Below are 14,061 nucleotides of genomic sequence, written 5' to 3' on the forward strand. Positions count from 1 at the left end.
TTTCTATCAAAATCCTGGCTAGGTTTTTTCAGAAATCGATATGCCAAAATTTATATGTAAATACAAGGGGCTCACAATATCCAAAGCAACCTTAAAAAGAACAAGGCTAGAGGACTTGCATTTCCCTATTTTATTTATTTAAAAACAATTTTTTAACGTTTATTTATTGAGTACGAGAGAGAAAGGGCGAGCCGGGGAGGGGCAGAGAGAGAATCCCAAGCAGGTTCTGCACTGTCAGTGTAAGCTTGATGCAGGGCTCAGTCCCATGAACCACAAGATCATGACCTGAAATCAAGAGTCGGATGCTTAACAGACTGAGCCACCCAGATGTCCCTGCATTTCCTTATTTTAAAACTTACTACAAAGCTATGGTGATCAAACTGTGTGGTACTGGCTTAGGATAGGCATATACATCAACGGAGTAGAATTGAGAATCTAAGAATAACCCCTTTCATTGTGGTCAGTTGATTTCTGAAAAGGAAAAGGATGCCGAGATAATTCAATGGGAGAAAGAATAGTCTTTTCAACAAATGGTGCTGGGACACCGGATACCCACATGCTAAAGAATGAAGTTTGGACCCTTTGCTAATATCATATGCAAAAATTAACTCCCAATGGGTCATAAGGCTAAAACTATAAAACTCTTAGATGGAGAGGTCTGAGAAATATAGAAATATGGTTTCATGACTTCAAACTAAGCAAAGTCTTCTTGGGTGTCCATTAGAAAAGTAAAAAGACAGGAGCTTAATTAAAAAAAAAAAAAAGAAAGTAAAAGACGATCCACAGAAATGAAGGCTATATTTTCAAATTACAAATCTGATAAGGAACTTACATCCAAAATATGTAAAGAATCATATCTCAATAATAAAAAGACAATCCAATTAAAAAAATAGTCAAAAGATATGAATAACTCTTTTCTAGAGAAAATATGCATGTGAAAAGATACTCAGCATCATTACTCATTGGGGAAATACAAATCAAAAGCACAATGAGATACCACTTTACAACCAGTGTAATGGGTATAGTAAAAGGAAAAATAACAAATGTTGGTGAGGATGTGGTGTAATTGGAACCTTCATACACTGCTGGTGGGCATGTAAAATGATGCGGATGTTTTGTAGAAAGACTGTCATTTCTTGAAACAGTGTTATCATATAAATGGAAATTCCACTCTTATGTATATGCCCAGGAGAAATGAAAATATATGTCCACAGAATATTTGCACATAAACTTTCAGTGTTATTCATAATAGCCTCAAAGTGGAAACAACACAAATGTCCATCAGCTGATAAATGGGTAAATCCAATCTGGTATAGCGATACAATGGAATATTTTTTCAGTTATAAAAAGCAATGAAGTACTACATTTAATGCAATGAAATACTACAAATGGAAGAACCTCAAAAACATTTTTTCCAAGTGAAAGAAAGCAGTCACCAAAGACCACATATTTTATGATTTCATTTATAAGAAGTGTCAAAAAGAGGCATGTCCACAAAGACAGAAAGTAGACTAGTAGGGATGGGGATAAAGAGTTGATGGGAGATGGGAAATGACTGCTAACAGGTACATTTTAAGGTGTACCATTTTAGGGTGATAAAATGTTCTAAAATTGATTGTGGATGATGGATGCACAACTCTGTGAATATACCACTGGACTGCACACTTAAAGGTGAATTGTAGTCTATGTGAATTATATTACAACAAAGCTTTTTTAAAAAATGTGTAACTTACTTATTTTAGATGCATGAATAAAATATTCATGCCAAAGGGCACAAAACTTCAATTGCATGTTGGAAAGAATGTTTTAAATCCAGGGTAGCCCTTAAGGCTTCATATCACTTAAGTTTTGTATTAGGTTTTATGACATAACATATACTTTATGATATAAAAATAAATAAAAATAATAGGTTCTTGAAAAAAGTTATTCACAGTAGCTTTTTTTTTTTTTTCAGGAGAAACTGAACCTTCTAGATCTTAGTGTCTATCTAGTCCAAATCTATTAGCATAAGTCATTAATCAGTCTTTGTTTTTGTTAATAAAACAAAGGGACCATTTTCTAAGTCCCAGACAGGTCTCTTCACTTAGAATATTATGGGGGGGCGGTGCTTCGCCTGAATCACCACTGGCTTGGTGTTTTCCTTTTTGTCCGTGTTAGTTGTCTTACTTACTCTCTTTATTACAGTCCTCCATGTAAATGTAAAATATCCATTAAAACCATCTTCTGTAGCCTGTGGAATGGAGGCAGCCCACAGAATGGGAAAAGTTATTTGCAAATGGCATATTGGATATCTATTTGCATATTGGATAAAGAACTAATCAAACTCAATCCCCACAACACAAACAATTCAGTGAAGAAATGGGCAGAAGACATGAACAGACACTTTTCCAAAGAAGATATCCAGATGGCTAACAGACACACGAAAAGAAGCTCAACATTACTCTTCATCAGGGAAATACAAATCAAAACCACAATGAGATACCACCTCATACCTGTCAGAATGGCTAAAATTAACAACTCAGGAAACAACATATGTTGCTGAGGACGTGGAGGAAAGAGAAATATTTTGCACTGTTGGTGGGAATGCAAGTTGGTGCAGCCACTCTGGAAAACAGTAGGGAGTTTCCTTAAAATATTAAAAATAGAAATACCCTATGACTCAGCAATTTCACTACAAGGTATTTATCCAAAGGATACAAAAATGCTGATTCGAAGGGGAACATGCACCCCAATGTTTATAGCAGTGCTATTGACAATAGCCAAATTATAGAAAGACCCCAAATGCCCATCAACTGATGAAAGGATAAACATGTGATATATATATACAACTGAATATTATTCAGCCGTCAGAAAGAATGGAATCTTGCCTATTGCAACAACGTGGATGGAACTAGAGTATATTATGCTAAGTGAAATAAAACAGTCAGAGAAAGGCAAATACTATATGATTTCACTCATACGTGGAATTTAAGAAACAAAACAGATGAATGTAGGGGAAGGAAAAATAAGATAAAAACAGAGAGGGAGGCAAACCATAACAGACTCAAATACAGAGAACAAACTGAGGGCTGCTGGAGGGGAGTTGGGTGGGGGGATGGGCTAAATGGTTGATGGGGCATAAAGGAGGGTACTTGCTGAGATGAGCACTGGGTGTTAAATGTGTGATGAATCACTAAATTCTACTCCTGAAACCATTACTACACTATATGTCAACTAACTTGGATTTAGACTAAAAAATAGTATAAAAATAATAAAACATGAAACAAAACAAAACAAAAAACAAACCATCTTCTGAGAGTTGTAGGAGCAGGAAGTTCTGGAGAAGGAATGTCTAAGACAGGAATATTAGCTACCAGAATGTCTTTGAATTTCTCTACTTGTGCTGCACACTTCTTCAAGGGAACTTGAAAAACCATTTTGAATTTGCAGTCTTGGTTGCCTGCTCTTCTTTATTATTATTTTTTTCAGGGTTTGCCTTGAGGAAATGGTGTTGTTGCTCATTCTTTTTATGAAGCAAATATAGTAGTGAATTTAAGTCCTAAATGAAATATAAGTTATTGTACCTTGCACTTATAAGAGTCATAGCATTTTGGCGGGCCACTTTGGATTGATTCTTGAGGCAACATATACATTTGAGTGTGTTGTCTGACCATTTACTGAGTAACATATAATCTTTCAGTTTTGAGACAAAGCCAGAGCAAGAGAAGGTACTGTAGTTGATTCAACTTTATCATTAGCTACCGCTTGAGACTTATGACCCAGCAGATTCAGTGGTTCCCAAAGTATTTCTGATATTTTGATGGATATGATGGAGATTCTGGAAAATCTCAATAAAGAATTTCAGCTTAGACTTCTAGGATTTTAGGCAAAGCAATGCCATCTTGTGAAGACAGATATTCTCTTTTTGAGAGACAGCTCCTGGTTTACTTCTTAGCCTCAGTAGAGACAAAAAGGAAACTCAATTATCATCTGACCTCAGTTTCTTATCCTGATCTGAGTGTTACTGGATCCATGAGGCCAAAAAGTGTACTGATAATTCAACATCAAGTGGAAATAGTATATATGAGATTGTGCATGAACATGTCCTGAAGGCACAAGTGAGTTGAGTGAGCAAATGGCTTGGACTTGCATGGCAGCTACTCCTGCTCTACTGATACCTTTATTTCAACCCACATTATGGCCTTATGTGGAGTTTCCTATGACCAGCTGACTGAGAAAGACTAGTTTCCTTCTCAGGATTGGTCTATGTATGGTTCTGCATGATTTGCTAGTAGTGATTTTAAAGTGTATTTGTTAATGCTAACCTTATAATTTAGACTTTACAGTATATCAAAGGTGGACTGTAATTGATTTATAAAAGGAAGTGAACATCACCTAGACAGAGATACAATGACTTCTAGGAGTCAAGGTCTCCTCTTCTTAGGGAGAGCACAGGAGCATCTCTAATGGTATTAGGGCTAGTAGCAGTATGTTTGGCAGATCCAGGATGATGGAATTATTACTATTTCTTGGCATTTTAAATATGAGTGGAAGAGTAAGCATGCATGCCAAATTTTTATTTTGAAAAGTTTAGACTCACAGAAATTTGTGAAAATAATATAGAGATCACATATACATTTCGTTTAGCTTCCTTAATATTAACAACCTATATAATGATAGTACAATGATCAAAACCAGGAAATTAAAACCTTAATATTAACAACCTATATAATGATAGTATAATGATCAAAACCAGGAAATTAAAAATGGCTAGTTAGTAAACCATTGACTTTTCTTAAAATCCTGGCAGCTTTCCCCTAATGTCCTTTTGATGTTTCACGATCCAATCCAGGATCCCACATTTGCATTTAGTGTTTGTATCCTTTCGTCTCCTCCAATTTGTTTCCTTATTCTACTCCAATTAATTTCCTTGTCTTTCATAACCTTGACACTTTCCATGAGTATTGGTCAAGCATTTCGTAAAATATCTCTTGGTGTAGGTTTGTTTGATGTTTTCTCATGATTAGAGTAAGATTATGCATAGGTTGTTGTGTCCTTCTCCGTGCATTGTATCAGGAGGTAAATCATGATCACTTTATTAAGATGGTATCTTCTGGTTTTCTCCAATGTAAAATTACTAAATTTTCCCCTGTGTAATTGTTAAACTTGTTGGGGAAGATACTCTGAGATTGTGCTAATATCCAGTTTTGCCCACTGATTGTAGTATTCCTTGGTGAAAATGCTTCCCACAATTATTGCCATGGTATTTACCTATGGTTATGTAAAACTTTTCTTATTTCCCCTACATTTATAATTGGCATTCTTCCATGAGGAAGAGGAAGTATTACCCAATACTATCATTGTTTAGTTTATTTCCCATACTGCCTCAGCTTTGGCCCAAACTCTTTCTGTTTGGCTCTGTGTCCCATTGATATTCCTTCAAATTTATTAAAACGCCTCTTTATTTTATCACATCACAAGACATTCCATATTCATCCTGTATTTTCCCTTGCATAAGATTTTGAAGGCAGAAGAGATCTATTTCAGGCAGATACAGGGACAATGATGAGTTCTAGACCACTTTGGAGTTGTAGGTAGCTAAGAGAGTCAGTATCAGCCTCCTGGAGGTTCATTCCCTAAGCCTTCCAATAAATGAGGGAGAGAGAGAGAGAGAGAGTGAGCAGGGAGGAGCAGAGAAAAAGAGAGACAGAGGATCTGTAGCAGGCTCTGCTTTGAGAACAGACAGCCCAATGTAGGGCTTGAACTCACAAACTGTGAGATCATGACCTGAGTTGAAGTCAGACACTTAACCGACTGAGCCACCAGACACCCCCGATCTTCTGTTACAGAGTCTCTCACAAGGCTGTAATAAAGGTGCTGCTCAGGGCTAGAGTTTCATCTGAAGGTTGATTTGAGAAGAGTCCACTTCCAGGCTCAAGTAGTTGTTGGCAGAATTCAGTTCCTTGTGGCCCGTGGACTGAGAGCACTAATTCCCAGATGACTGTTGGCTGGAGGCCACTGCCGGTAATGTGCCATGTGAACCTTTCCAACATGGCTGCGTATTTCATCAAATGTGCAGAGAAGGCAGTAGAGAGACTCTGCTAGCAAGGTGATGTTACAGTTTCATATAACCTACTCACCAAAATAAACTCCTTTGATGTCCTTAGGATACAACATGCCTCTGTTGCATTCTATTGGTTAGAAGCAAGTTGCTATGCCAGTCCACATTTATGGGAAGGAAACTACGTGTGGGTGTGAACACCAGAAGAGGGGGATCACTGGGGCCATTCTGGAGTGTTCTAGCACAGTTGTGTAAACTTCTAATTTTTTTCTTGGACCATCTAAGGTGGAATATTGGTTGACTCAGCCATCTTGTCACGATTGTATTCTATCCCTTCTGTGAACTAGGAGACTGCTGTCTGGCCTAATCAAAGCTGTGGAAATCATAAAACCTGTAGCGTCCATCTTCATGCATTCAAATAATCTCCCCCAGCAGACCAGGCTGTTTGGACATGCCCTCCACCCCTGAGATTCTTCAAGTCTAAGTGGTGTTAGAAGAATTTACTCAAGCCTTTCCTGAGGCCAATTGACACCTTGAGCAGAGTACAGATCAGAGGAACTCTTATTCTACAACTCTAATATAAGGATTTGTGGGAGATTGATATTTTCCAAGGGAGAATGGATTTTACCTTCCTCACCCCATCCACACACATTCCCTGACAATAAGGTATGACCTCTAATCTGGAAAGTAAAGAAGAAAGTATTAAACAAACTAAATTAAAAAGGATTTTTTCAACAAATAGTGCCAGGAAAACTGGATATCCATATTCAGAATAATGAAGTTGGACCCTTACCTAACACCACATACAAAAATTAATTCAACATGTATCAAAGATCTAAGTATCATACCTAAGACAATGAAACGGTTAGAAGAAAGCATAGAACAAGAACTTCACAACATTGTCCTGGACAGGACACCAAAGGCACAGTCAGCGACAACAAAAGCAGACAGATTGGACTTCACAAAAATTTAAAAGTTTTGTGCATCAAAAGATGATATCAACAGAACAAAAAGGCAACCCACAGAATGAGAGAAAGTATTTGCAAAACATATATCTGATAAGGGATTAATATCCATAAGGTCTAGAGAACTCCTAAAACTCAACAACAGCAAAACCAAACAACCTCATTAAGAAAATCAACAAAGGACTTGAATAGACATTTCTCCAAAGAAAGACACACAGATGGCCAACAAGCACATGAAAAGATGATCAATATCACTAATTATCAGGGAAAAGCAAATAAAAACCACAATGAGAATTACCTTCTACTTATTTGGATGATTACTATCAAACAAAAGGCAAAACCCAATCAATCACAAGGGTTGGAGGATGTGGAGAATTGGAACCCTCATGCAGTGTTGGTGGAAATGTAAAATGGTGTGGCCACTATGGAAAACAGTAGAACAGTTCCTCAAAAACTTAAAAATAAGTGATATGATCTAGCACTCCAACTTCTGGGTATACCTAAAAGGACTTAAAGCAGAATCTCAAGGAGATATTTGTACAACCATGTTAATGAAAGCATTATTCAGGGTAGGTAAAATATAGAAGCAACCCAAGTGCTCATCAGTGGATAAATGGATGTATATAATGTGGTCTATACATGCAATAGAATATTATCCAGCCTTAAAAAGGAAGGAAATCCTGATATATGCAATAACATGGATGAAACTTGACTACTTTATGCTAAATGAAATAAGCTAGTTACAAAAAAGACAAGTACTATTTGATTCCACTGACATGAAATTCTTAGAATCTTCAAAATCATAGAGACTGAAAGTAGAATGGTGGTTGCCAAGGGCTAGGTGGAAGGGGGGAATGGGAAGTTATGGTTTAGGTTTAGATACAGAGTTTCAGTTTTACAAAATGAAAAGAGCTATGGGGATGGGTGGTAGGGGTGGTTGCACAACATTATGAATGTATTCAATACAACTGAGCTATACACTTAAACATGGTGAAGGTGGAAAATTTTATGTTATTTAGCTCTGTTTCATTAAGGTTTCTTTCTGAGGTTTTAACTTGTTCTTTCGTTTTGAGTATGTTCCTCTGTTTATTTTGATTGATTCTGTGTTGATTTCTGTGTATTAGATGAAACAGCCATGTCTCCCAATCTTGAAGGAGTGACGGTGTAGCAGATAAAACTTATCATTTAGTCCTGCCCTAGCTCTTGGTCGTTTCTGAAACTTTTATAATTTTTCCAAGCAGTCTGTTTTATTTTTAATAGCTCCCAGTTGTGCTAAGACAAGTCAGTGTCCTAAAGGGGAGTATTACCATCTAACATCTAGATTCAGGATGTTTGGAAGCCAGATCCTCAGGCAGTAGCTTTTCTTCCTTCCTTCCTCTCTTTCTTCCTTCTTTCTTTCTTTCTTTCTTTCTTTCTTTCTTTCTTTCTTTCTTTCTTTCTTCTCTTTCCTTCTTTTTGTCCTTCCTTCTTTCTTTTGTAGGCTTCTTGCCCAGCGCAGAGCCCAACATGGGGTTTGAACTCATGACCCTGAGATCAAGACTTGAGCTGAGATCAAAAGTCAGATGCTTAAACTGATTGAGTCACCCAGGTGCCCCATTCAGGCAGTAACCTTTAAAGTATGCAAATATATACAGGCCTGTGGGGCCACAAGCATAATTCCTACAGACCACCAACCTAGGTGATCTAGAGATATCTCCTTGGTGGCAGCTGCAAAAATTGGGGCTCTAGACAGGTGTGTAAGTTCCTTTCTGGGAGGTACCAGCAATCTGTAGTGAGGCAGAGGGAGAACACAAAGATGGTGTCCACTGGCCTAGTTCCCCAAGGGCAGCTCTGTAGCTTCTAGATGCGTGCCAGACCTGAAGCCTGCCCCTCAGGCTGAAACTCCTGGGCAAATAAATAGGCTTCTTTCAGAGAAAGAATGGGATTGCATTTCAGTCTGCTGTCTGTGCTGTCTGTTCCGATCGTGGTAGTCTGCAAGAACTGTCTCTCTGATTGTTACAATCCTGTGGGACACAAGAAAGCAAGGAAATTGAAGATGACACAAACAAATGGAAAGACATTCCATGCTCATAAATTGGTAAAATTAATAGTGTTAAAATATCCATAGTACCCAAAGCCATATACAGATTCAATGTAATCCCTATCAAAATACCAATAGCATTTTTCACAGAACTAGAACAAATAGTCCCAAAGTTTGTATGGAACCATAAAAGACATCAAATAGCCAAAACAATCTTAAGAAAGAAGAACAGACCTGGAGGTATCACAATCCCAGATTTCAAAATTTACTACAAAGCAGTAGTATTCAACAAACTATGGCACTGGCACAAAAATAGACACGTTAGAGTAATACAACGAAATAGAGAGCCCAGAAATAAGCCCATGCTTGTATAGGCAAGAATACATAATGGGGAAAAGATAGTCTCTTTAATAAGTGGTGTTGGGAAAATAGGATACCCACATACAAAAGAATGAAACTGGACCACTTTCTTACACCACATACAGAAATAAACTCAAAATGGATTAGAGGCCTAAATGTAAGACTTGAAATCATAAAACTCCTAAAAGAAAACACAGGCAGTAAACTCTGGGCCATCAGCCTTAGCAATATTTACCTGAACCCGTCTCCTCAGGCAACAGAAACAAAAGCAAAATAAACGATTGGGACTACATCAAATTGAAAAGGTTTTGCAGAGCAAAAGAAACCGTCAATGAAACGAAAAGGCAACCTACTGAATGGGAGAAGATATTTGCAAATGATATATCTGATGAGGGGTTAACATTCAAAATATATAAATAATTCATATAAATCAACACCAAAAAACTCCAATATAATTAAAAAATAGTCAGAGGACCTGGATAGACATTTTTCCAAAAAAGACATACAGATGGTGAACAGACACATGCTCAACATCACAGTAATCATTAGGGAAACACAAATCAAAACCAGCACCTCACACTAGTCAGAGTGGCTAATCCAAAAGAATATAAGAATATACAGCTGTTGGTGAGGATGTGGGGTAAAGGGAACCCTCCTAGGAGCACTGTTGGTGGGAATGTAAGTTGGGTGAGCCACTATGAAGAACAGTATTGAGCTTCCTAAAAAAGTTAAACATAGAAATATCATATGATCCACTAATTCCACTTCTGGGAATTTTCTGCGGAAAACAGTAACACTAATTAGAAAAGATATATGCAACCCTATGTTTTTTGCACCATTGTTTGCAGTAGTCAAACTATGGAAGCAACCTAAGTGTCCACTGATAGATGAATGGATAAGGAAGATGTGGCGTATATATACAAAAGAATGGTACTCAGCCATAAAGAATAGAATCTCGCCATTTGCGACAACATGGATGGAATTCGAGGGTATTATGCTAAGTGAAGTAAGTCAGACAGAGAAAGACAAGTACTTTATGATTTCACTTATATGTGAAAACTAAAAAGCAAAGAAAACAAAACAAAACAAGAAACAGAAGCAGATTCATAAATACAGAGAACACACCAGTGGTTGCCAGAAGGGAGAGGGTCGGGGGATGGGTGAAATAGGTGAAAGGGATTAAGAGATACAAACTTCCAGTTGTAAGATAAATAATTCACTGGGATGAAAAGTACAGCATAGAGAATATAGGAAATAGCATAATAACTTTGTGTGATGACAGATGGTAACCACACTTATGGTGAGCATTTTGTAACGTATATAATCATTGAATAACTAATATGAAACTAATATAATATTGTATGTGAACTATACTTCAATTGAAAAAATAAATAAAATCTACAATTTAAATAAATAAATGAATGAATAAAGAAACCCCAAACATCCCAAACAAAAATCCAAACTCATAGTTACAAAGAACAGATTAGTAATTACCAGAGACAAGAGGTTGGGGTGGGAGAAAAGGGTGGGGAAGAAAAAGAACTCTTTCTCCTTTGGTTGTAGTCCTGTGGAACCCAAAAGTGTGAACCCCACTGGCCATTAGAGCCGGGTGATGTAGAGGTGTCCTCCTGGCAGCAGCTGCAAAAATGGGGGTGCTAGGCAAGTGTAAAAGCTCCTTTCAGGAGATACTGGTGGGGCAGAGCAAGGCAGAGGAAGAGCCTAAAAACTGTGTCCACCAGCCCCTGTCCCCTGGGAGCAGCCCAGGCCCCTGGCTGTTTGCCAAACCAGGAGCTTACCCATCAGGCTGAAGCTTCTGGACAAGCAAATAAGCCTCTTTTAGATAAAGACTGGGGGTGTGTTTCAGTCTGCTTTTTGTGCAGTGCCTTTGAAGTGGTAGTCTGCCCCAAACTCTGATTGTTACAGTCCCAAGGCTCCCAGGATTGGAAAAGACCTATGGCCTCCAGAGCCAGGCAATCAAGGGGTGTCTCCTAAGCAGTAGCTCCAAAACCAGGGCGCCATTCATGTAAAAGCTCTCCTTGGGGAGATCCTGGAGCTCTGGAGCATGGCAGAAGGACAGTGTGAAGCTGTCTGAATTGGCAGAGGGAGAGAACAAAGATAGTGCCTGCCCGAGAGCAGGCCCCTAGATGTGTGCTAAATTAGATGCCTGGCTCTCAGGTTGACACTTAAAAATTAGCAAATGAGAGGTGCCTGGGTGGCTCAGTCTGTGGTGTCCGACTTCAGCCCAGGTTATGGTCTCATGGTTCGTGAGTTTGAGCCCCCACATCAGGCTTTGTGCTGACATCTCAGAGCCTGGAGTCTGCTTCAGATTCTGTGTCTCCCTCTCTCTGCCTCTCCCCTGCTCACGCTATGTCTCTCTCTGTCTCTCTCTCTCTCTGAAAAGTAAATAATAATAAAATAAAATAAAATTAGCAAATGAGCCTCATCCACAGAAAGTCTGGATATCTCTTGACCAATTGCCTCGGTGCTGAGCCCTGGGTGAGTCTATGTGAGCCCTTTAAGAGCCATCTCTTAGCTTGGTCTAGCCTTGTGGTTCTTTTGGATATGAGCTTCATTGGTTTTCAAAACTAGATGGTTTGGGGGCTTGTCTCTCAGGTTTAGGTCATAATGATTGGGATACCCAATGTGGGGTCTGAATCCTTTATTCCTTGGGGAGAAGCTCCAGGTTTTGAGTTCCCTCCTTGGTCACTGTGCCAGGGATGGAGTTTATGGTGAGATTGTGCCCCAGTCTCTCCTATCTGTCTCGATGTGGGCCTTCTCTTACTGGCCCTATGTGTAGGAGTCACTCAGTCAGTTTCAGGTCTTTGGTTTTTTTGTTTTTTTTTTTTTTTCTTCAGAAGAAGATCCTCCATATGTAGCTGTAGATTTGATGTGTCCCTGGGAGCAGGTGAGTTCAGGATCCTCCCAAGTTGCCATCTTGAACCAGAACCTGGTAAATTTTATGTTATATGCATTTTGTCACAATAAAAATTTTTTTGGAGAAAAAGACAGTGACTGCAAAGGAAGGGGCAATGTTCTGTAAGTGTCCTTCATGGGATCTCGAAGTTGCAGAGCTGTGAGGAGCCAGTGCACAGCTAAGGCCGGTTAACAACTAACATAGCTGCCTGTGGATCCCCACAGGACCAGAGGCAGAGAGGCACAAATGCCAGGACAGCATGTTGAGGGCTTGGCAGTGCCTTTGTGGGGACACTTCGACAGTTTCAGCTCTTGCTCTGGAGTAACTGTAGTAGATACGTGGGATGCTCAGAGACAGCATGTGAGAACCTCTTATGACAGCCTATGAAGTAGTTGACAGTATCTAATGTTAATGTAACTTCGTAATATTAGAAATGCCCTGGAGCATGTCTACTGTTTTGTATAAGGCGATTCCAGGGAGCCTCTGGCTACGCCTGATATTCCTTTTTATTTCTTTTAATGTTGAAAGAAAATTTTAATAAAGGTTCTTATTACACTGGGGTAGAATAAAATATACCATGACCTTAAGACATTCCAGGAGAGGGGCGCCTGGGTGACTCAGTTGGTTAAGCATCGGACCCTTGATTTTGGCTCAGGTCATGATCTCACAAATTGTGAGACAGAGCCTTGCATCAGGCTCCGTGCTGTGCAGAGCCTGCTTAGGATTCTCTCTCTTCCTCTTTCTCCGCCCTTCCCCAATTTGTGCGTGTGCACACACACAGGCTCTTTCTCTCTCAAAATAAATAAATAAACTTAAAAAGACAGAGACATTCCAGGAGAGAGAAAAATAAAAGGGAAATTCAGTTGAAGTATACACCTATCACCTTTGAATGACAAAAGACAAAGTTCAATTGGCAAATTAACCTAGTAAGAAGGAAAAGTGAAAACAAACCAACCCCCCACCCCAAGTCAGTGATTATATTTATCAAATTAGAGAGAAAGAAAAATGAGGACTCTCAACATAAATACTAGACAGATAAAAATAAGAACCAGATTATACCTTCAAATAAAGAAACTTTTCCAGTGAGGCATATTTAAGATGGTTTACGCATTCAATAAAGATTCAGTCATATGCACTTTAAGCCCAACAGTGTTCTAGGCATAGGAAATACAGTTACAAACAAAACAAATGAAACCCCTGCTCTCAGGGAGTTTAAATTCTTGGAGACAGTGGGTGGAGACAGATCATATATGCTGTCTAGAAGAAACCTACTTTAAAGATAAAAGCAAAGTAGGTAAGTTAAAAGTGAATAATCAAAAAAGATTTATGATGCAAACACTAAAAACAAATGGTAAACAAAGCTCCCAGCTGTACTGGCTACATTAAATTAAAAAATAACTTTGGAACAAGGAATATTAGCAAAGATAAAGAGGGATATTACGTTATGATAAAGTGGTCCAAGTCACCAAGAAGGCATAACAGTGTTAAGATATCTGTACCTAGCAATGGAAATTTATTATTTTTTTTAAGTTTATTTATTTATTTTGAGAGAAAAGTGAAAGAGCAAGAAGGGGAGGGGCAGAGAGAGAGAGAATCCCAAGCAGGCTCTGCACCATCAGCATGGGACCTGATGTGGGGCTAGAAACCATGAACCATGAGACCATGACCGAGCCAAAACCAAGACTTGGACACTTATCCAACTGAGTCACCCAGGTGCCCCATAATGGAAATTTAAAATACATGTAAAATAACTAAATAGTGA

Source organism: Panthera pardus, unplaced genomic scaffold (assembly GCF_024362965.1).
Source record: "Panthera pardus isolate Hobbes unplaced genomic scaffold, ASM2436296v1 HiC_scaffold_10, whole genome shotgun sequence".
Lineage (NCBI taxonomy): Eukaryota > Metazoa > Chordata > Mammalia > Carnivora > Felidae > Panthera > Panthera pardus.